The sequence below is a fragment of the Lepidochelys olivacea genome (assembly GCF_965140295.1).
Source record: "Lepidochelys olivacea isolate rLepOli2 genome assembly, chromosome: 2".
In the NCBI taxonomy this organism is placed as follows: domain Eukaryota; kingdom Metazoa; phylum Chordata; order Testudines; family Cheloniidae; genus Lepidochelys; species Lepidochelys olivacea.
The window spans coordinates 21,456,905-21,480,438 of NC_140412.1; the positions used below are offsets into that span (position 1 = coordinate 21,456,905).

A 23,534-nucleotide genomic window follows, 5' to 3' on the forward strand; every position below is an offset into this window, starting at 1 on the left:
AGAAAAACGGGGTAGGAGCGAGGTGAGGTTGGTTACAGGGGCAGGAGCAAGGTGGGAAGAGAGACGGGGCAGGAGCGAGGAGAGGTGGGGCACAGGGCAGGAGCCAAGTGGGAAGAAAGACGGGGTAGGAGCGAGGTGAGGTTGGTTACAGGGGCAGGAGCAAGGTGGGAAGAGAGACGGGGCAGGAGCGAGGAGAGGTGGGGCACGGGGCAGGAGCAAGGTGGGAAGAGAGATGGGGCAGGAGCGAGGTGAGGTGGGGCACGGGGCAGGAGCAAGGTGGGAAGAGAGATGGGGCAGGAGCGAGGTGAGGTGGGGCACGGGGCAGGAGCAAGGTGGGAAGAGAGATGGGGCAGGAACGAGGTGAGGTGGGGCACAGAGGCAGGAGCAAGGTGGGAAGAGAGATGGGGCAGGAACGAGGTGAGGTGGGAAGAGAGACGGGGCAGGAGCGAGGTGAGGTTGGTTACAGGGGCAGGAGTAAGGTGGGAAGAGAGACTGGGCAGGAGTGAGGTGAGGTGAGGCACAGGGGCAGGAGCAAGGTGGGAAGACAGACGGGGCAGGAACGAGGTGAGGTGGAGCACGGGGGCAGGAGCAGGGTGGGAAGAGAGACGGGGCAGGAGTGAGGTGAGGTTGGTTACAGGGGCAGGAGCAAGGTGGGAAGAGAGACGGGGCAGGAACGAGGTGAGGTGGAGCACGGGGGCAGGAGCAAGGTGGGAAGAGAGACAGGGCAGGAACGAGGTGGGATGAGAGATGGGGCACAGGGGCAGGAAGGAAGGAGGAAAGCAAGCTGGGGCAGGACATAATTCTTCATTGCTCTGGATTGCACCCCAGAGTGTAACATCTTTGTATTTTACACTGTGACTTATTCTGAGCCCTGGGGGCAGCCCTGTTACATCATATTTAGGCACTTAAACAAGTGGCCTGATTTACAGAAGTGATGAGTGTGACATTGCACTCCATATGTTTTATGAAAATATGCTAATGAGTGTGAATATAATGGGTGACCAGACATCAAGTGTGAAAAATCAGAACAGGGGTGGGGGGTGGGGGTAATAGGAGCCTATATTAAAAAAAGACCCAATAATCGGGACGGTCCCTATAAAATCGGGACATCTGGTCACCCTAATATAATGTAACTGGAGTATACTTCATGCAAAAGGTCTCTTGTAAGGTATCATTTACAAAGCTTATAATCCACTGAGTGTGTTCATCCTATTTCTGTGTATGCATCATTCTTGTATCTAAAACTAGAAATATGAAGTATAAATCTGAAGTCTTACTGTAACTGTGTAAAGTGTGGGTCATTATTGGTGGCTTGGAATCTTGATGGCTCCCATTGTCTAGGACAATTGGTTGTAAATGGCTCTGTTTACTTGTAAGTCGTCCTGTATAGGTGTGTGCCAGTGAGTGGGTAATGAAGACTCACAGCACATGAGAACATGTCACATGATACTGGAAGCCATCTTAAACCTGGTGTTTCTCCATTTAGAAGGAGGGATGGGGATCTAGAAAGACAAAATATTCCCGCCTTGTGCCAAAGCTGTAAAAGGGGGTGAAACAGAACAAAGGGGGCGGGCAGTCATGAGAAATCCCCTAGTCACCACCTGAGCTGGAACTAACAAGAACTGTACCAGGGGAATGGATTGGGCCCAGACTAGGAAGGAGTGTAGTCTGTGAAAGAAGCTTATTAAAACATCTCTAAGGGTGAGATTTACCTGTATTCAGTTTCTTAATGTATTGGGCTTAGACTTGCATGTTCTGTTTTATTTTGCTTGGTAACTTACTTTGTCTGTTATTACTTGAAACCATTTAAATCCTACTTTTTACACTTAATAAAATCCCTTTTGTTTATTAATTAACCCAGAGTAAGTGATTAATACTGGGGGGAGCAAACAGGTGTGTGCATCTCTCTCTATCAGTGTTATAGAGGGCGGACAATTTATGTGTTTACCTTGTATAAGCTTTATGTAGAGTAAAACGGATTTATTTGGGGTTTGGATCCCATTGAGAACTGGGTGTCTGGATGCTGGAAACAGGAATATTTGCTGAGCTGTTTTCAGTTAAGTCTGCAGCTCTGGGGGCATGGTTCAGACCCTGGGTCTGTGTTGCAGCAGGCTAGCGTGTCTGGCTCAACAAGACAGGGTTCTGAAGTCCCAAGCTGGCAAGGGAAATGGGCTCAGAGGTAATTTCAGCACATCAGGTGACAGTCCCAAGGGGGGGTCTCTGTGACCAAACCCATCACAATGAGTTCTCAACAACAGAAAGCGGGAGCTGCTGAGTGCTCACCAATTCTGAAAATAACACCAAAGGTGACTAACTGTAGATTTATGAAATTAACTCCAGGCTTCCAAGTTCGAAAGTTTTAACCAGAGGCCAAAGGGTTTCATTTTTCTCTCTTGGGTGCAGACATGGGGCCAACTTGCAGGAACAGCTGTGTTATCCCATTGATTCAGAATCTGGGTCTTAGTGACTTTAAAATAGGAGTGAGTGATATTATGCTATTTTCAAGTATTACTTCACCAAAATAATGACAGGTTTCAGAGTAACAGCCGTGTTAGTCTGTATTCGCAAAAAGAAAAGGAGTACTTGTGGCACCTTAGAGACTAACCAGTTTGAGCATGAGCTTTCATGAGCTACAGCTCACTTCATCGGATGCTGTAGCTCACGAAAGCTCATGCTCAAATAAATTGGTTAGTCTCTAAGGTGCCACAAGTCCTCCTTTTCTTTTCACCAAAATAGTAATGATTAAACAGATTGCAGCTAGTGTATTAACAATAACACACCTTTCTCCTAGTACACCTGAGTGAGCTATAGAAGCAGTACACTTTCTGCTTCTCAAAAAAGTTACTATGCTATATAGTTTTCATTGCAAAACTCTGCACAGAACGGTTGATTTAGCTAATCTTTGCTGCTACCTTTTTAAAATATTTGCTGGTAGTGAGTAGTTCTTGAGTAACTATGTTAAAGTATACTCCAAAGCACCCTTCACAATTTAGTAAACAGAAGGCCCGATTCACATTGCAGTCTGCCATTGCCCTTATGCACTGCTCTGTAGTGGCAAAGGGGCTGTAAACTGGCATGTAATCTGGACAGATCTTGTCCTCAGGGAATTGTAGCACAGAAGTATTATTTTAATTACTTTCAATTTAGTGTATTCTGGAAGTTGCTGAAATAATATCTTGTGTATAATAATACAGAATAGGCTTCTTTCTTCTACTACACTATAATGATATTTAGTTTCATTTCAACTTCCCCCAGCTGCCTGCTGGGAGCAGAGTCTGAAGCCGGCCCGGCTTCTCGCCCCAGTTCCCAGCTGGGAGGGAGGACCAAATCTACAAGCTCCTAGCTACAAGCAGGGAAAGCCCCCTGGGCTTCTAACCCCAGCTCCCAGCTGGGAGCAGGGTCCAGCCATTCAGCTCTCCACAGAAGTGGGGACTTTCTTGTCAGTTTCATGGCTCCTGCCCTGAAATTGAGAAGACAGCTGATGTAAAAGACCAGTGTCTACACCAGTGGTCCCCAAACTTTTCAGGGTCATGCCCCCCCCACAGTAGCTGGGGCCGGGAGCATAGCCATGTCTCAAGGGAGGGGACAGGGGTAAGGGGCAAGGGTGCTAATTGGGGGGGGGGGACAGAGGAGGGCAGAAGCCCCCCTACTTGAGTTTCATGCAGGAGGTGTGCAAGCTCTCAGGTGGAGCTCTTAACTACAGCATTAGTGTGAAACATAAGTTCTGCAGAGGAGAGGTGCCCCTGGGGCAGGGAGTCAGTGTAACCCTTCTGCCTGTCTGAGTTGGCAGCAACAAGGGCCGGGTTCAGTATCTAGGGGTTCCATTCCAATAACACAATGCAACACCAGCTCGAGCCCCCACCCAGTGACCTGGGACAAATATATACCACCCCCGCTGGGCGCCTCCAAGAGGCAATACTTCCCCTCTCGCAAGTGCAAAAAGCCTTTTAATAACAGAGAGAAACAATGTGGCATTATGTTGGGGAAACACCACCAACAGGATTCATAACACAACCCACGAGCAAAACCCACTCCAAGCAAATTGGGGCATGTCCTTTCCCTTTAGTTGTTGAGTCCAGCAACCCAAAATCACCCAAAGTCCCGAAAGTCCAACTACCCAAAAGTCTCTGCCCCTGGTCAGGGCAGCCCCAGAGTTCAAAAGTTTACCTGCAGAGTTTTACCTCCCAACCTGGGTGGAGATTGGGGGAGGGGTTAAGGGGCACCCTATGTGGTCCAAAGCTGATGGCCCCACCTCTCCATGGGGCTCTGCTCTGCCAGCCACCCCATGAGCTGCTATAGGCATCCAACAAACTGCTCTGCTCCCCACAGCCGCTCTGTTCTGCTCACTGTCCCACAAACTGCTCTGCTCCCCCAGCCGCTCCGCTCGCCATCCTGCAAACTGCTCCGCTCCACCAGCCACTCTGCTCCACTCACCATCCCACAAACTGCTCCACCATATAGCTTCAGGCTCCCCCACTACTTAACACAACACTCAGTGATTTCAGCTCTTAGTCAGTTCAGCTCTTTTGTCATTTCAGCTTGTAGTAGGGGAGCCTCAGTGCTGGTGCACCATTAGCCCAAAGTGAATTCAGCTCAGCAGCCTGTAACTAGACTCCTAATAGAATCAAAATTAGCTCTGATAGTCCACAGTGGAGAGAGGAGGAAGTGCAATTAGCATGTAAGGCCCTCACCAGGGGACCCATCCCACCAAGTATTAATACCTGTCCCCAGCCTCTCTCAATTCACAGAGTTTTGGAACCCATGTCCCTTGCCTAGCGAGTGCTACTTAGTTGATGGCGAGTCCCTCCATCATAACAAAAGGCCAAGTGCAGTTCCACTGTCCTTGATTCCCATAATCAGGGTAATAACAATTTATTCTTCCTGCCCCAATAACAGAGACACTGGGGATCCCACAGCAGCCAAAGTGACCATTTGGGCAGCTATGGCCTCATTCTAGGTGGAGTGGGTGTGCCTATGCAAATGAGATCAGCCCCTGAAGTTCTTTTCCATAACTTGCCACACCTCACCACCAGACGTCAGGGTGGAGCTCATCCCGACTCTGCTTACATCAGTATTTTGTTTACAATCAGAGGCATGGTGATTAAGATAAGAAAGGGCTGGTACTTAAATTAAGGATATGAAGTTTAGCCTGTAGAAAAGAAATCCCTCTGTGGAGGGGCAGGAGGGAGGAGGGGTTGTTTTAGGATATGTCTACACTGGCAGAGTTACATCGCTGGCAGTTACATTGCCGCTCAGAGAGCGCTGAAGGGAAACCGTTGATGTGTGTTCACACTTGAGGCACTTGCATCAGTATTCGGAGCCATGCAGTCTGGGCAGCTGTCCCACAGAGCATCTTTTCCTCTTCTGCTGCTAAGAGTTGTGGGAAAGCAGATGGGGTCGCGGGGCATACTGGTCCTGTCCCAATAACCTGTGATGCATTGCTTCGCATCCCAGCAATCCCTGTGCTTCCGGCTGCATTTGGCACCATCTTTCAACGGTTTGTGTACTGTGCACTCTGCCTCTTTGGTCTGCAAGAATGGATCCCGCAGTGTTGACCAATATGCTGCTTGCTCTCACTAATGCGTCATGAGTGGCAGTGGAATTATTCCTTAAACTACAAAGGCAAGAGGAGCTTGACATTGATCTCACCACGCGTAGTAGCTACGACATGAGATTCATAGAATCATAGAATATCAGGCTTGGAAGGGACCTCAGAAGGCCATCTAGTCCAACCCCCTGCTCAAAGCAGGACCTAATCCCCAACTAAATCACCCCAGCCAGAGGTTTGTCAAGCCTGACCTTAAAAACCGCAAAGGAAGGAGTTTCCACCACCTCCCTAGGTAACTCATTCCAGTGCTTCACCATCCTCCTAGTGAAAAAGTTTTTCCTAATATCCAACCTAAACCTCCCCCACTGCAACTTGAGACCATTACTCCTTGTTCTATCATCTGGTACCACTGAGAACAGTCTAGATCCATCCTCTTTGGAACCCCCCCTTCAGGTAGTTGAAAGCACCTATCAAATCCCCCCTCATTCTTCTTTTCTGCAGACTAAACAATCCCAGTTCCCTCAGCCTCTCCACATAAATCATGTGCTTCAGCCCTCTAATAATTTTTGGTGCCTTCCGCTGGACTCTGGTTGTGGCATTCACAGAGGTGCTAACCACAGTAGAATGCTGCTTGTGGGCTCGGGAAACGAGCACTGAGTGGTGGGATCATATCGTCATGCATGTCTGGGATGACGAGCAGTGGCTGCAGAAATTTCAGATGAGGAAAGCCACATTCATGGGATTGTGTGATGAGCTCACCCCAGCCCTGCAGTGCAAGGACACGAGAATGAGAGCTACCCTGCCGTTGGAGAAGTGTGTGGCGATTGCACTGTGGAAGCTGGCTACTCCAGACTGCTGCCAATAGGTCACTAACCAGTTTGGAGTTGGAAAGTCAACAGTTTGGACTCGTGATGACGGAAGTGTGCAGGGCTATTAATCACATCCTGCTCTGAAAAACCGTGACTCTGGGCAACGTGCGTGACATTGTGGATGGCTTTGCACAAATGTGCTTCCCTAACTGCAGAGAGGTGATAGATGGCACGCATATTCCAATTCTGGCACCAGACTACCTAGCCACCAAGTACATCAATTGGAAGGGATTTTCTCTATAGTTCTCCAGGCGCTTGTGAATCACCATGGGCGTTTCACGGACATTAACAGAGGCTGGTCCGGAAAGGTGCATGACGCATGTATCTTTCGGAACACTGGTCTGTTCAGGAAGCTGCAAGCAGGGACTTTCTTCCCGGACCAGAAGATCACTGTAAGGGAAGTGGAAATGCCCATTGTGATCCTGGGAGACCCCGCCTATCCCTTAATGCCGTGGCTCATGAAGCCATTCACGGGGAACCTTGCACCAGCAAGGAGCGGTTCAACAACAAGCTGAGCAAGTGCAGAATGACTGTTGAGTGTGCTTTTGGCCATTTAAAGGCCCACTGGCACTGCCTATATGGGAGGCTGGACCTGGCCGATGACAATATTCCTATGCTTATAGCCGCGTGCTGTACCTCCATAATATTTGTGAAGGGAAGGGTGAGAGCTTCACTCAGGGCTAGACCACTGAGGCTCCGCCCCTGGAGGCTGAATTTGAACAGCCAGAGACCAGGGCTATTAGAGGGGTGCAGCGTGAGGCCATAAGGATCAAGGATGCCTTGAGGCAGCAATCTGAAACTGAAAGCCACTCATATTTGTTGCTATGCTTGGGAGTGCAGTGCTTGTAATGCTAGGAGGTGATTGTGATTGGTGCAGACCATGCACTGTGAAGATTTAAGAAACTTGCCTGTTGCTTTTCAGGGCTCTGTTTGCTTTCAATGAATGGAATAAAGATTGCTTGCAAACCAAAACAATTCTTTTATTAAAAAACAACAATTGGGGGCAGAGAGACAAACAAAAAAACACATGAGCACTGTGGGGGATGAGGGAAGAGAGGGTCCCAGGAGGAGGTGGAGTCCTGGGACTGTTAAAGATTTGTGTATGTCCAGGTATCGTATGGAACCTTGTCCTTTGGAATACAGTGCAGCAGGTACTGTACTTCAGCAGGGCTAAACTTCAGAGGGACGGGTGTTGAGTGCCATGGGTACTGGGAGTCCGCAGGGCTGGACTGATGGGGCAGGAGTGGAATGCAGCGGGTACAGATTGGAGCCAGGAGGTTGATAACAGCATGTTGATGGTGTTTGGGGGGCATATGGGAGTTTGCAACAGCAGCTACAGGGGAGGGCGGGCACGGAGCTGCTCCATTTGCAATGCTAGTAGCACCCGGAGTGTGTCCACCTGGCACTCCATAACGTTTAAGAGCCGCTCCGTGGCTTTGTTCTGGCACTCCGCATTCTCCTTTCGGTCCCTCTCCTTGCTGTCCCGCCACTCCTTCAATTCTTGCTTTTCAGCCGTGGAGTGCATCATAACTTCATACAGAAAGTCCTCTTTAGTTTTTTGTGGCCGCTTTCTAATTCTGCGCAGCTGTTCAGCTGGCGATAACAAAGAGGAAGGCTGGGCTCCCAAGGTCATATCTGTGAAGACAAAATGCAACATTTTACAGAAGCAGTATTATTTGCAACACACAGACCACTGATTCAGTGATTTAAAACACAGGCAGTATTCACATACCTGTAACTAACTTGCTGACCCCAGGCAAGCACGTATAAGCCACAAGTCCCCAAAATGGTGAGTAATCGCAGGGGCAGGGTAAATCAGTGTTCCAGGACCTTGCTGTACTCTGGGCACATGGCTTTTGGGGAGAGCCAGCACAGTAGGGGGGGCCTGAAATCATTACTGTCCCCACATTTTCCACAGGCCGTGTTCATTATGGAAGATATCTCTCTGATGAGGGTGAGCAAGGAATCAAAGGAGGGTCTTCCCCAAGACTGCGGCTTCTGCCCTGGCCCTTATGCGGCTCGCCTGTGTACAGCAATGGTCCCTCCCCCTGCCCCTCCCAGCTCTGCCCGCCCCCCATGACAGCAGAGTGGCATGGGAAAACAAAGCAGCTCTGGCAAAAAACCTGCGGCAGCGGATTGCCCCGTATCTAGACTCCAGGAGAGTTTTGTGGAGATCTCTGAGGCAGATTCCTGTGAAGTGAGAGAGTCAATCAACACCCTGTTCCGCCGCTCAGATTAGGAATGTGGTGGTACGCACATCATACAGACACAAGCCTGCTTTCTGCTCCCTCCTTCCCCCAGCAACTCATTTCAGCGATTCCCAAAATCAAAACCACTTACCAGGGGCCTCCTCTGCTGTTTGTGCTTCGCCATTCTCTGACAGCTGTGACTGGCTAGCCTCCTCCGAGGTAGAGAAGAGCTCCTGGCTGCTTGAATCTCTGACCTCCTAGTCGTCCTCTGCCTTTGGGTCCCCCTCCACATCCTCATCCAAGATTTCCTCCTCCTGGCTCAGTCCACTCTCGACTGACATGTGAGCCAATGAATTATCCACAGGGGCCTTCACAATGGAGGTGGGGTCGCCGCCGAGTATCACGTTCAGCTCGTGGGCACAGCACTGGAGCGGCGGTTTGCCTCCTGCACCTTGTGGTAGGCGGATGCAGCTCCTTCACTTTGACCTTGCACTGCAGTGTGTCCCGGTCATGACTCCTTTCTGTCATGCATCGTGAAATCTGTCCGTAGGTATCATATTTCCTACGGCTGGAGCGCAGCTGGGACTGGACAGCCTCCTGTCCCCGAATGCCGATGAGCTCCAGCAGCTCGGCATTGCTCCAAGCGGGGAATTGCCTGGTGCGTGGAGCAGGCCTGGCCACCTGGAAAAATGCCCAGAGCCCACTGCACGCGTCACTGAACAAACAGGAAGGGGACTTTCAAAATTCCCAAGGAATGTAAAGGGCGGGGCTAATGGTTGGTCAGCTGAGGGCAGGGCAGAAGAGTTCAAATCGAAGACCAGAGAGGCGAGAGCAGGCATTGTGGGACACCTCCCGGAGGCCAGTTGCGCGCTGCCATCGACCAGGGTGTCTACAGTGGCACTACGGCGCTGTAGCCCTGGCACGGAAAGCTCCGCGCCTCTTGTCGGGGTGGTTTTTTTTTACAGTGCTGCAACTGCGCAGTCTCTGCGTGCTGAGTGGCTTGGCAGCGTGGGCGCCTCGGGGGTTACACCACAGAAAGCTGCTTTAGTGCGCTGTAACTTGCCAGTGTGGAGAAGGCCTTAGAGAGAACACTGCAGGGACTCAGAAAAAATACACAAAGCGCTGAGCCTAGGTTACATGCAGAAAAGGGGGAGATTTGGGGGCATAGATGAAAAGAAGGGGTCAAACCCAGGGAAGGGCTAGCAGCGTATAGAGAAGTTCCCACTCTACCTGTCGTACTTATGTGGCCCCATCACCATGGTATCTAAGGCTGCACTTCACAATCTCAAACCTGTTTCTCCTCCCAGCCCCGCAGTACAAATGGGGCACTGAGGCACACACAGACTAAGGGCCAGATTTTCAAAGGTATTTAGGTGCCTAGTAGATTTTCAAATGCACTTAGAAGGTTTGGTGCTTTGTAAACCCCACTAGATATCTAGCTGCATCTTTGGGTGCCTAAAAACCTTTGAAATTCTGTCCTTAAAGCACTGGCCTGGGGTCAGACAGAAAGTCCATGGGGGGGACACAACCCAGGTCTTTCTGAGCTAGCTCCCTATCCCAGCAGACCAGCCACTCTCTCTCTCTGCTGCATGCTGCAAAAGAAGAGGACTCTGATAGACTGGAGCAAAACCAAGGCAGCCAGTTCTCTGAGATTCCAGCAAATGGTCCCAGGATAGATGTCCTGGTTAACAGCATGAAAAGCAGCACAGAAGTTAGGGAGAATGAGAGTCAGATGAGAGGAAATCACTTAACTCCCAAGGGGTGGTAGGTTCAGCCGCATGCTGGGTTGTACAGCAATGGCTGCTGTGCAATTTTACTTTTTAACTGAAAACCATTTTGTTCAGTCATTTTTTGTTCTGAGTTTGAGAAAAGAAAGGAATAAGAAAGTGTCATATAAGTATCAGATGTGTTTATGCCTCAAATTCTTAGGGTTTCAGCTGTATTCAGGCCAATTCCAGAACAAAGAACAGAAACTGCATCCACAGAGTCCATAAAGTCAACGATTAGTGTCATAATTTGCATTATTCACTGGGCACCATTCAGCACTGTTCAGAATATGACAGAAAATCCAGTCCCTAAGCCAAATGCATATAAGAGGTGTAACTCTGGGTAAGATGACTCAGATATTTAAGTGTGAAGTGTATAGTTATTGACCAAACATGTTATCACATGGTCACTGTGATGTTTATATCTATGAGTGGAGGCACTGATGGCAATAGAAGTTTTAGTTAGAAGATTTGACCCTCCAACTTTTTTTCTAAAGGAAAAGCTGTCCAGAGTTCCTGTGCCAGTTTATTTTCCTTTCCTGCCTGCGGTGGCCCTGATATACCTTAGAAGTCTCAGGGGTTTTTTCAACTTTAAAATATAGAATTTTCTTGGTGTTTGGTTTTAAATATTCTGTGAGAACTGTAACTCAGTCGCTGTAGTGTTGTGTTTAAGAGCCTTCTGGAAAGTAACTAGCCTTTCAACAGAAGTAAAAGCAGTGTTGCCAATTCTCATGATTTTGTCATGAGTCTCATGATAATTGTTCTCCTTAAAGCCCCAGCTCCTGGAGTCAAGTGGATATGTGATGATTTCAGCCTTCGTGCTTAAAGAAAAATGAAGGTTCTAGTCCTCGTGGCTGTGGAGAAAGCTTCAAAATGTGACCCCAGTGCACCCTAAAGGCCAGGGGTGAAAGTAATAATAAATTCTTACAGGTACGGGGGGCCGGTTCCAGCCCCTGGAAGGGGCAGGGCTTTGGGCGGAAGGGGTGGGGCTGGGAGGGTCAGTAATCCAAATTTTCAACAGTTGTTTCAATTGTTATATTCAAGAGTTAGTAACAAAGAATATACATTAAAATTTAAAACCTAACCAGTGTTACTTAAGTGACTTGACACAAGATGTGAGAACATGTTAGTATTAGAGCTGAGTGGATCGAATATTTATTAAAGCCTCTTTTTTTTATATAGGAATTAGATACAGTGCTTCTATAAGCTAATTTCTAAGTTATCTGCAAAAAAAACCCTAGAGTTTCCAGGTGCCTAAGCAGCCCTTGGAATCATGGTTAAAGTTCCCCCTCCCAAAAAAATCTGAAATGGTGCCCCTGGTAAGGCGGCCGGGAATGGAGCCACAGCCAGGGGCTGAGGCTGCGGCTGGGAGTAGAGCCCTGGCTGGAGCACCGGGCTGGGGTTGAGAGAGGAGCCCTGGGCAGGGGTCAGGAGCAAGGACCACTGCTGGAGGGAGAGTGTGGCTGGGTGGCACTCCCTTGCCCCTCATGGGGGCTGGATCAGGCCCACCATGCCCCGCCCAAGATTTTCTCCCCACAATTTGGGGACCGTTGGTCTACACAGACACTGCGTTGACCTAACTACACTAACATAAGCCTTACGCCTCTCGTGGAGGCGGAGTTATGATGTCAGTGTAGTAGGGCACTTACATCCATGGGAGGAAGGCTGTAGTGTCTAAGATGCCTTATGTTGACCTAACTGGGTAGTGTAGATCAGCCCTGAGGCACTTAACTCCAGGAGAGGGTTCGCAGCTGAAGAAGTGGAGTTAGGTGATGAACACTCTGAGGGGCTTGGGGCTTAGGACAGCCCCCTCCCCACTTATTTAAGTGCATGCTGGCTTTTGTGAATCCCATTCGTAGGTGCCAATCTCTAGTCATTGTGTAGGAAGCCTGAGCCCCTCACTCAGGCTTTTTGAACTCCACGGATCTTCTAGGTGATAAATGTTGGGCATTGCAATGCTGAGTGTCAAAAAGCCTACGTCTTTTTGTGGATTTAGCCCTTAGTGTCTAAACTCTCTCTACGGCTTTGATGCTGCATAACGGGGCAAGGGGGATGAGAAGCCCCAGATGGCTTCCTCCCTGCTTCCAGCTTTCTTGACAGAAATTCCTTTATGGTAGAACATCTTCAAGGGTTATATCTCCATATTATTTCTAATTATAATAAATAAAAATAATTCTTTGCATTTAGGGCCTGATCCAGAATACAGCGTAGTTAGTAGAAAAATTGCCATTCACTTCAGGATATGTCTACTCACATAGAAGTTGAGATTCCCAGTTTGGGTGGGTAGACAGACGCTAACTTTGCTTCAGCTAACATCTTAAAAATAGCAGTGTGGCTAGGGTGTAGCTACCCAAATATGTTGGGCAGGATTGTATTCGGGTGGTTAGCCCGAGCTGCCACCATATCCACATTGCTATTTTTAGCACGTTAGCTCCAGTAGAGCTAATGTGTTTATGTCCTCCTGGCCTGGGAATCACACCCATGAGCTGCGCTGTAGACATACCCTCAGTGGACTTTGGATCAGGCCCTTATCTTCCGACCCGTTCAAATAGTTTGTCTCACAAATACCTGTGTAAGATAGATATGTATCATTGCCTTCTCTTTTTTTTACAGGTGAGAGAAATGAGACCCAGAGTACAGGAGGCTGGGGGAAGTAGCATTACTTTACACAAGTTCCACCCTCAAACCTCTATATCTGATCATTTCTCTTTTAAAATTGCATAATGAGAAAGGCATGATCTAGTGCTCTGAGCACCCAACTATGAGACGGGAACTTGGAGTTCTAATCCTGGATCTGATGCTGAGACCCTGAGGGTATGTCTACACTACGGAATAAGGTCGAATTTATAGAAGTCGTTTTTTTAGAAATCGGTTTTATATATTCGAGTGTGTGTGTCCCCACAGAAAATGCTCTAAGTGCATTAAGTGCATTAACTCGGCGGAGCGCTTCCACAGTACCGAGGCTAGAGTCGACTTCCGGAGCGTTGCACTGTGGGTAGCTATCCCACAGTTCCCGCAGTCTCCGCTGCCCATTGGAATTCTGGGTTGAGATCCCAATGCCTGATGGGGCTAAAACATTGTCGCGGGTGGTTCTGGGTACATATCGTCAGGCCCCCGTTCCCTCCCTCCCTCCGTGAAAGCAAGGGTAGACAATCGTTTCGCGCCTTTTTTCCTGAGTTACCTGTGCAGACGCCATACCACGGCAAGCATGGAGCCCGCTCAGGTAACCATCACCCTATGTCTCCTGGGTGCTGGCAGACGTGGTACGGCTTTGCTGCACAGTAGCAGCAACCCATTGCCTTCTGGCAGCAGACGGTGCAATACGACTGGTAGTCGTCCTCGTCGTGTCCGAGGTGCTCCTGGCCACGTCGGCTGGGAGCGCCTGGGCAGACATGGGTGCAGGGACTAAATTTGGAGTGACTTGACCAGGTCATTCTCTTTAGTCCTGCAGTCAGTCCTATTGAACCGTCTTATGGTGAGCGGGCAGGCGATACGGACTGCTAGCAGTCGTACTGTACCATCTTCTGCCAGGCAGGCAAGAGATGAGGATGGCTAGCAGTCGTACTGTACCATCTTCTGCTGAGCAGCCATGAGATGTGGATGGCATGCAGTCCTTCTGCACCGTCTGCTGCCAGCCAAAGATGTAAAAGATAGATGGAGTGGATCAAAACAAGAAATAGACCAGATTTGTTTTGTATTCATTTGCCTCCTCCCCTGTCTAGGGGACTCATTCCTCTAGGTCACACTGCAGTCACTCACAGAGAAGGTGCAGCGAGGTAAATCTAGCCATGTATCAATCAGAGGCCAGGCTAACCTCCTTGTTCCAATAAGAACGATAACTTAGGTGCACCATTTCTTATTGGAACCCTCCGTGAAGTCCTGCCTGAAATACTCCTTGATGTAAAGCCACCCCCTTTGTTGATTTTAGCTCCCTGAAGCCAACCATGTAAACCGTGTCGTCAGTCGCCCCTCCCTCCGTCAGAGCAACGGCAGACAATCGTTCCGCACCTTTTTTCTGTGCGGACGACATACCAAGGCAAGCATGGAGGCCGCTCAGCTCACTTTGGCAATTAGGAGCACATTAAACACCACACGCATTATCCAGCAGTATATGCAGCACCAGAACCTGGCAAAGCGATACCGGGCGAGGAGGCGAAGTCAGCGCGGTCACGTGAGTGATCAGGACATGGACACAGATTTCTCTGAAAGCATGGGCCCTGCCAATGCATGCATCATGGTGCTAATGGGGCAGGTTCATGCTGTGGAACGCCGATTCTGGGCTCGGGAAACAAGCACAGACTGGTGGGACCGCATAGTGTTGCAGGTCTGGGACGATTCCCAGTGGCTGCGAAACTTTCGCATGCGTAAGGGCACTTTCATGGAACTTTGTGACTTGCTTTCCCCTGCCCTGAGGCGCATGAATACCAAGATGAGAGCAGCCCTCACAGTTGAGAAGCGAGTGGCGATAGCCCTGTGGAAGCTTGCAACGCCAGACAGCTACCGGTCAGTTGGGAATCAATTTGGAGTGGGCAAATCTACTGTGGGGGCTGCTGTGATGCAAGTAGCCCACGCAATCAAAGATCTGCTGATATCAAGGGTAGTGACCCTGGGAAATGTGCAGGTCATAGTGGATGGCTTTGCTGCAATGGGATTCCCTAACTGTGGTGGGGCTATAGACGGAACCCATATCCCTATCTTGGCACCGGCGCACCAAGCCGCCAAGTACATAAACCGCAAGGGGTACTTTTCGATAGTGCTGCAAGCTCTGGTGGATCACAAGGGACGTTTCACCAACATCAATGTGGGATGGCCGGGAAAGGTACATGACGCTCGCATCTTCAGGAACTCTGGTCTGTTTCAAAAGCTGCAGGAAGGGACTTTATTCTCAGACCAGAAAATAACTGTTGGGGATGTTGAAATGCCTATATGTATCCTTGGGGACCCAGCCTACCCCTTAATGCCATGGCTCATGAAGCCGTACACAGGCAGCCTGGACAGTAGTCAGGAGCTGTTCAACTACAGGCTGAGCAAGTGCAGAATGGTGGTAGAACGTGCATTTGGACGTTTAAAGGCGCGCTGGCGCAGTTTACTGACTCGCTTAGACCTCAGCGAAATCAATATTCCCACTGTTATTACTGCTTGCTGTGTGCTCCACAATATCTGTGAGAGTAAGGGGGAGACGTTTATGGCGGGGTGGGAGGTTGAGGCAAATCGCCTGGCTGCTGGTTACGCGCAGCCAGACACCAGGGCGGTTAGAAGAGCACAGGAGGGCGCGGTATGCATCAGAGAAACTTTGAAAACCAGTTTCATGACTGGCCAGGCTACGGTGTGAAAGTTCTGTTTGTTTCTCCTTGATGAAACCCCCCGCCCCTTGGTTCACTCTACTTCCCTGTAAGCTAACCACCCACCCCTCCTCCCTTCAATCACCGCTTGCAGAGGCAATAAAGTCATTGTTGCTTCACATTCATGCATTCTTTATTCATTCATCACACAAATAGGGGGATGACTACCAAGGTAGCCCAGGAGGGGTGGTGGAGGAGGGAAGGAAAATGCCACACAGCACTTTAAGCACAGCACTTTAAAAGTTTACAACTTTAAAATTTATTGAATGACAGCCTTCTTTTTTTGGGGCAATCCTCTGTGGTGGAGTGGCTGCTTGGCCGGAGGCCCCCCCACCGCGTTCTTGGGCATCTGGGTGTGGAGGCTATGGAACTTGGGGAGGAGGGCGGTTGGTTACAGAGGGGCTGCAGTGGCAGTCTGTGCTCCAGCTGCCTTTGCTGCAGGTCAACCATACACTGGAGCATACTGGTTTGGTCTTGCAGCAGCCTCAGCATTGAATCCTGCCTCCTCTCATCACGCTGCCGCCACATTTGAGCTTCAGCCCTGTCTTCAGCCCGCCACTTACTCTCTTCAGCCCGCCACTTACTCTCTTCAGCCCGCCACCTCTCCTCCCGGTCATTTTGTGCTTTCCTGCTGTCTGACATTATTTGCCTCCACGCATTCATCTGTGCTCTGTCAGTGTGGGAGGACAGCATGAGCTCGGAGAACATTTCATCGCGAGTGCATTTTTTTTTCTTTCTAAGCTTCACTAGCCTCTGGGAAGGAGAAGATCCTGTGATCATTGAAACACATGCAGCTGGTGGAGAAAAAAAAAGGGACAGCGGTATTTAAAAAGACACATTTTATAAAACAGTGGCTACACTCTTTCAGGGTAAACCTTGCTGTTAACATTACATACATAGCACATGTGCTTTTGTTACAAGGTCGCATTTTGCCTCCTCCCACCGCGTGACTACCCCCTCAACCTTCCCCCCTCCCTGTGGCTAACAGCGGGGAACATTTCTGTTTAGCCACAGGCAAACAGCCCAGCAGGAATGGGCTCCTCTGAGTGTCCCCTGAAGAAAAGCACTCTATTTCAACCAGGTGACCATGAATTATATCTCACTCTCCTGAGGATAACACAGAGAGATAAAGAACAGATGTTGTTTGAATGCCAGCAAACATACACTGCAATGCTTTGTTCTACAATGATTCCTGAGTACGTGTTACTGGCCTGGAGTGGTAAAGTGTCCTACCATGAAGGACGCAATAAGGCTGCCCTCCCCAGAAACCTTTTGCAAAGGCTTTAGGACTACATCTAGGAGAACCGCAAATGCCAGGGCAAAGTAATCCTTTCACATGCTTGCTTTTAAACCATGTATAGTATTTTAAAAGGTACACTCACCAGAGGTCCCTTCTCCACCTGCTGGGTCCAGGAGGCAGCCTTGGGTGGGTTCGGGGGGTACTGGCTCCAGGTCTAGGGTGAGAAACAGTTCCTGGCTGTCGGGAAAACCGGTTTCTCCGCTTGCTTGCTGTGAGCTATCTACAACCTCCTCCTCATCATCATCTTCTTCGTCCCCAAAACCTGCTTCCGTATTGCCTCCATCTCCATTGAAGGAGTCAAACAACACGGCTGGGGTAGTGGTGGCTGAACCCCCTAAAATGGCATGCAGCTCATCATAGAAGCGGCATGTTTGGGGCTCTGACCCAGAGCGGCTGTTCGCCTCTCTGGTTTTCTGGTAGGCTTGCCTCAGCTCCTTCAGTTTCACGCGGCACTGCTTCGGGTCCCTGTTATGGCCTCTGTCCTTCATGCCCTGGGAGATTTTGACAAAGGTTTTGGCATTTCGAAAACTGGAACGGAGTTCTGATAGCACGGATTCCTGTCCCCATACAGCGATCAGATCCCGTACCTCCCGTTCGGTCCATGCTGGAGCTCTTTTGCGATTCTGGGACTCCATCATGGTCACCTGTGCTGATGAGCTCTGCATGGTCACCTGCAGCTTTCCACGCTGGCCAAACAGGAAATGAGATTCAAAAATTCGCGGTTCTTTTCCTGTCTACCTGGCCAGTGCATCTGAGTTGAGAGTGCTGTCCAGAGCGGTCAGAATGGAGCACTCTGGGATAGCTCCCGGAGGCCAATACCATTGAATTGTGTCCACAGTACCCCAAATTCGAGCCGGCAACGTCGATTTAAGCGCTAATCCACTTGTCAGGGGTGGAGTAAGGAAATCGATTTTAAGAGCCCTTTAAGTCGAAATAAAGGGCTTCATTGTGTGGACGGGTGCAGGTTTACATCGATTTAACGCTGCTAAATTCGACCTAAAGTCCTAGTGTAGACCAGGGCTGAGAAAGTCACTTAACCTTCCTGCCTTACTATGAGAATAATACTTACTTCATAGGGGTGTTGCAAGCATTAACGGATGTTTGTGAAATCTTTTGAAAACAAGTGTTAAGTAAAGGAAGATTATTATTATCTATTATTCATACTCTACTATGATTGTGTTATATATAGCACCACTGATGGAAAACCTGGGCTTGGTATGTAAAACAATACTGCAGAATGTAGGGAGAATAACATTTCTGAACCACCAGTTTTCCCCAACTGAAAGCATCAATTTTGTGCCTGTAGAGAAAAGTAATAACAGGGAGAATTGGGGTGTTTTACTGTGGAGATCAGTTCTACAAAAATCATTAGAGTGCCGTGGTTTTTGTCCAGATGCAATTTAAAAGGTACCCCTGAAGCAAATGATCAGAATACATTAGATATGCTAGAGTTCATCCTTGAGATAGTTTAATATACAGAAAAATAACTGACAATGAGATTCAATTAACAAAAGTCTTAACTAGCTTACAACATCATTTCCCCACATCAGTTACTAATTTATGTGAATTCTTTGACCTCAAAGTAATTACCTAATTATTAGACAAAGAGAAACTACATTAATAGCTACTTCTGTAACTACCAATACTGTGACTGCTAGTACAGTTTATTTCAGCTAATGCTTCAGTACTCAACACTTCAGTTATTCTATTTGTTTAATGTTGAATATAACTTATTCTATATCTTGTAACCCAGTGTTCACAAGTGGACATTTAAATGGAACCCCTACTTTTAAATGTGAGTCTCTAATTATTGGTGGAACTCCCTTTCATTAGTCAGTTCAGACAAAGCATAGGCTCAAATGGTCAGCAAAGTAAAGGATCATTAGACTTAAAGGTCCAGATCCACAAAGGGACTGAAGTACCTAAATCCCATTGTTAGGCACCACAAAATCCCCACTTTGCTGCCATCTAACCTGTAGGTACCCAAACTCACTTGGCACCTTAACTTTTGCAGTAAAAATTCCCTAGAAACCTATGCTTCTGATTCTGGACATGCGCATTGCTGCCTCACACTAGGCACCCTAGCACCTATCTCCCACCTCAGCCCCAGCGTGATCCACAAACAGGAAGAAGATGGGCAAAGGAGTCCCTATCTTGAATGCTTGGCTTGATCTGGTAGGGTTGCCCACAGGGCACCTAACTCCACACAACAGCTGGGGTGGGGGTAGGAGGAGGATTCCCTTATAATCTTGAGCCCAGTTGCTAGATAATCTCCCAGAATTTGGGAAACCATGGTTCAATTCCCTCCTCTGCCTGATGTGGAGAAGGGATTTGAACAGGGGTTCCCCAACCTCTCAGGTGACTGCCATTGATTATAGAGCAATTCTCATTCTCTGGCCCAATTGATTCTTAATTATTCAATCATTTAGCTGGAGAGCTGGATAAGGACCATCAGCAGAACAACCCATTGTCCAGTGACAACATCACAACACGCAAGGCCCTTTGTGGATTTGGGCCAAAGTCCTCTGATTTCTAAGCCCTCAGACACCTCATGGAACTGGAATGTAGTTAGAGCAATTATTAATTATGGTCCAGATTCTCAACTATGACCAGTAGCTGCTGTTGCTCAATATGCTGGCTGACTATGGCCCCCCAGGCCATTACACCACTCAAGAACAGCCAGAGCTTATTATTCTGGCCACACTTTTAATGTGCCTTACACACTCCCTACGTTGGGAATTGCAAGGAATGGCTGCCCTAACACAATGCCTATATGCTTGCTGCCTATGCCAGGAACTGTAATGGAAGGCAGGGGATGCAAGAGCTGGCTATGCCTGGGGAAATACACCAGGGAAATACAAGGCTGGGGAGATCCAGCTCCTTTTCATGCAAACAGAGCAGCACAAAGGATCTGGATCCCAGAATAGACTCTAGCCTTCTGAGTAATACTATTATTTGCCTCCTCCAAGTCAGAATACCTGTTCCAGATACAGGTGGATGATTTATGAATAAAGACAAACTAATCCCTTTGTAGTGCTTTGTGGACACTTGGTTACACCCACAAACTTGTCTAACCACATCAGCTGCTGCAACTGTGCTGTAGTGTTTTTTCAGTGTAGCTCTCTTGCTTGTGTCTTAAACATGGGGTTTTCCTCGCAGATGCCCTTGTCCAGAGATATTTCTTGACTGACTATTCTTCTTCTTTGGGAGCTGGAGATTCCTTTTTGGAGTCTAGTTTGCAGGTGCAAGAGATAAAATGCAAGAGAATCCTAACTCACTGACTTCTATAAAAGCTGCACATTGGTACTTCCTGGGTGGAGTGACCTATGGTATGTCCCAATTTGTTAGTCCCATGCTTTGAAGTATATCATACACAAATAAAACTGGCTTTTACTTTGAGTAATTGCCTTTCTCCAAGAAAAATTGTTTTCTCTATCAGGATTTAGGGCATGTGAAATTTGTTCACAACTGATGATGGTAATTCAGTATTTTGTTTTCCTGAAACTTACTCTTTGTATTTAAATTTAAATTTATAAGAGTTAAAACTGCATAAGGTCCTTTACATATCAGTAGCGTCAATTCTGGGTTTTTTTTTTAGTCCATTTTCAAACTGCCCAAGGATTTTTATTAGTTTCTTGATCACAACTTTTTCAATTTCTTTGATTATTTTGGGTACCCAAGTTTGTACAAAATGAATTTATCCCCAGATTTTCACATCACTGATTGAGCAATTTTCCTTTGTTTCCTGATATACTATAACATGTTTATAATCACACATTGTGACAGTCTATCCTATTATGCTCACCACTTTTCCAAAGTATGATACATTTTGTACAAAGTTGCCTTGTAAGATATCACTTGAAAACTCATAAAGTGCTGAATATTGTTCTCCTGGTAAAATTAGTATATCAACATTGTATGGGAAGTTATTAGATTCCATTATGTATAATTGTTGTAACATGCTCTAAGGTTAAGACAAGCAGTCGTTCTCCAGCAATGAGAAGATGTGACTAAGCAATTTACATTGCATCACAGCAACATTTCAAACCTCACATCCACAACAGATTGCCTATTACTGTGACTCAGGAAGGATGTTTCTAGCACAAGCAATGGAGTTATAGGAGGGCAGGAAAACACTTGACTTCACCTCCCCTCTTCCTGTCTCTCTGCTCATGACATTAACAGCTCTCAAAGAACTGAAGTAAGTGGGGAGTGGTCCCAGGCTGAAAGGAGATGCAGCCTGTAAAAGTTACAGCAGCATATGTTGAGACAAAACCTTTGCTTTTAAGTCTTGTTAAGTTAGGTATTAGCTTGCATTTTATTCTTTTATTTTGTAACCAATTTTGACTTCTATGCATCAATTCTTGTAATCACTTAAAATCTATCTTTTTGTAGTTAATAAACTTCTCTTATTGTTTTATCTTAACAAGTGTGTTTGGATTAAAGTGTGTAGGAATATCCATTTGGGACAAGCAAAGCTGATGGACATATCATTTTCCTTCGATGAAATGACAGACTTTCTATGAGCTTGCAATGTTCAGTAGTGTGCTACACAGTACAAGATGCACATTTCTAGGGGAAAGTCTGGAAATAAGAATTTGTGGGTGTCCCCCTATGTGCAATTCATGAGTGACTGGTTAGAGTGCTTGTGTGTTTAGCTAGGAGTGAACTTGCATGATGAAGGTTGTGTGAGCTGGCCAGGTGCGGATGTTCTGACAGCATAGTCATGTAAGAGACACCCCAGGCCAGACAATTAAGGGGACACAGCTGTTCAATAGTCCAGATTGTATCCTGGGGAATGCCACACCCATGTTATTAACAATCAATCCCTAGTTAGTTTTGACTTCCGAATAATAGAATGTAAGGGAAATTGAATATTTCACTTCCGTTTGTGACTGTTGTCAAACAAAAATTTTAAAAATTAATCAACTCATTAAAATGTTTCAGAATTCATTAAAATTGATTCTCCTTTTATCTTACTTAAGTGCCTTCTAGCTCAACTGTTTAGCCAAAATTCTGGGCCTAGTAGATTTTTCCATTAGGATGAGAAATTAGTGATACAAATCATGAATTTTCTTGCTGTAATTAATGTACACAAAGTCCTCAAACTCAGTAGAAACAAATAGCAGGCAGTTTCCTAGCACAAAAATCCACAGGTCTGCCACTCTAAAGTTCTGTGCCCCGGAAGCTGTGTCTTTCTGCTCCTTCTCAGGATCACTCACATGCCTTCTCCTGGCTTTCTGCATACAATCAATATCCTGGCTCCTGGGTTTGCACCTGGGAAGCCTCTGGCTTGATTGTTCTTTCTGCTGTCCCTAAAAGAGGGCGTGGCACCTGCATTGGCTTTAATCAAATCCATGATTGTTTTTGGATGTGAGGCCTCCCTGATGGCAGCCATTAGCACTTTTCTGCATAACAATATAAAACCTTCCCTTGAAGCCTTATAGAAATAATATGTAGGTTTAACATGTATTTTGAATTATAAGCACAAAATAAATTTTCTAAACTGGACCAATATTTTATATGATTTACCGGATAAAACTGCAAAGTAATATAAAGCAGTTTGTATTAGTTTATAGCAGGAAAACCTTTGGAGGATTAGGACTTTCATGAATGAATTCAGACCTAAGCAAGATTCAAATGGGCCAAGAAATGGAAGCCCATTCACTTCATGGCTGCTGGTGGCGATGATTTATGTTAGAAGCATAAATAATTGCAACAAAGGTGGTTGCAAAAGAGATTTGGAGAGCGTAGGTACAGGTTCATAAACCACACCTCCTGTGTGCCCTGTCTCCAGGTGCACACAACCCATGGAGTATGAACACTGCAGGTTTTGGTGATGAAGAAAATAGGGCATACATTTTTGGTCCTTCCTGGCCATCTCTTCTTGTGCATGAGCCATGTTGTGTTTAATTGTGGCTAATGGTACAGTATACACTCCGAGTCTAGGGCTTAGGAAATGTAGGGGCCTTGTCTGTGGCTGAGAGTTTAACTCCTCAGAGGGTTATTGATATTTGTTGTTTTCTCTTCCTTTACACATACAAGGAAAATAGCAGGAAGGGGGGAAAGCAAGACTAATTTTCATTGTATGATGAAACAAAATTCTAAACTTACTCAGAAGATTTAAAGGAAGAGAAGGAAAGCCAAGAACATTCCTGTATATTTAGGAGGCTGGACTGATTGATATGGCGGACATCAGTTCAGGTAGGAAATGTGTCTCTTTCCTCAGCTGAGGTAGTGCCTGTTGAATTAATTGGGCCCATATGTTGCATTTAAAAGAGTCAAGGGTGTTAACATAACCCAGTTACTGTCCCACATTAAATAGTATTAAACAAAGTTTTGTGTTTGGTATACAGAGACCTTGCCAGCTTAGTATCATGGTAAACACACAATTAAACATATTTTTAACCTGTTATTAAAGATACAGGAAAAGCAGCAAAAATGGTTAAAGCATTTGAAATATAAAATATAAAGTGAATCTTTCATTTTAACAACGTCCCTTTTTCCCTTTAGCTGGAGA

The 23,534-nt window shown here is 47.1% G+C and overlaps 1 long non-coding RNA gene across 1 annotated transcript; it reads right to left on the minus strand.

The window, feature by feature from the left end:
• Positions 1 to 7,376: 7,376 nt before the first annotated feature.
• LOC311516262 lies at positions 7,377 to 9,220 on the minus strand. The gene is made up of 2 exons (XR_014710369.1): positions 8,758 to 9,220; positions 7,377 to 8,052 (listed from the first exon to the last, which is right to left on the minus strand). It is a non-coding gene; the product is annotated as an uncharacterized lncRNA (long non-coding RNA).
• Between the last annotated feature and the right edge of the window lie 14,314 nt (positions 9,221 to 23,534).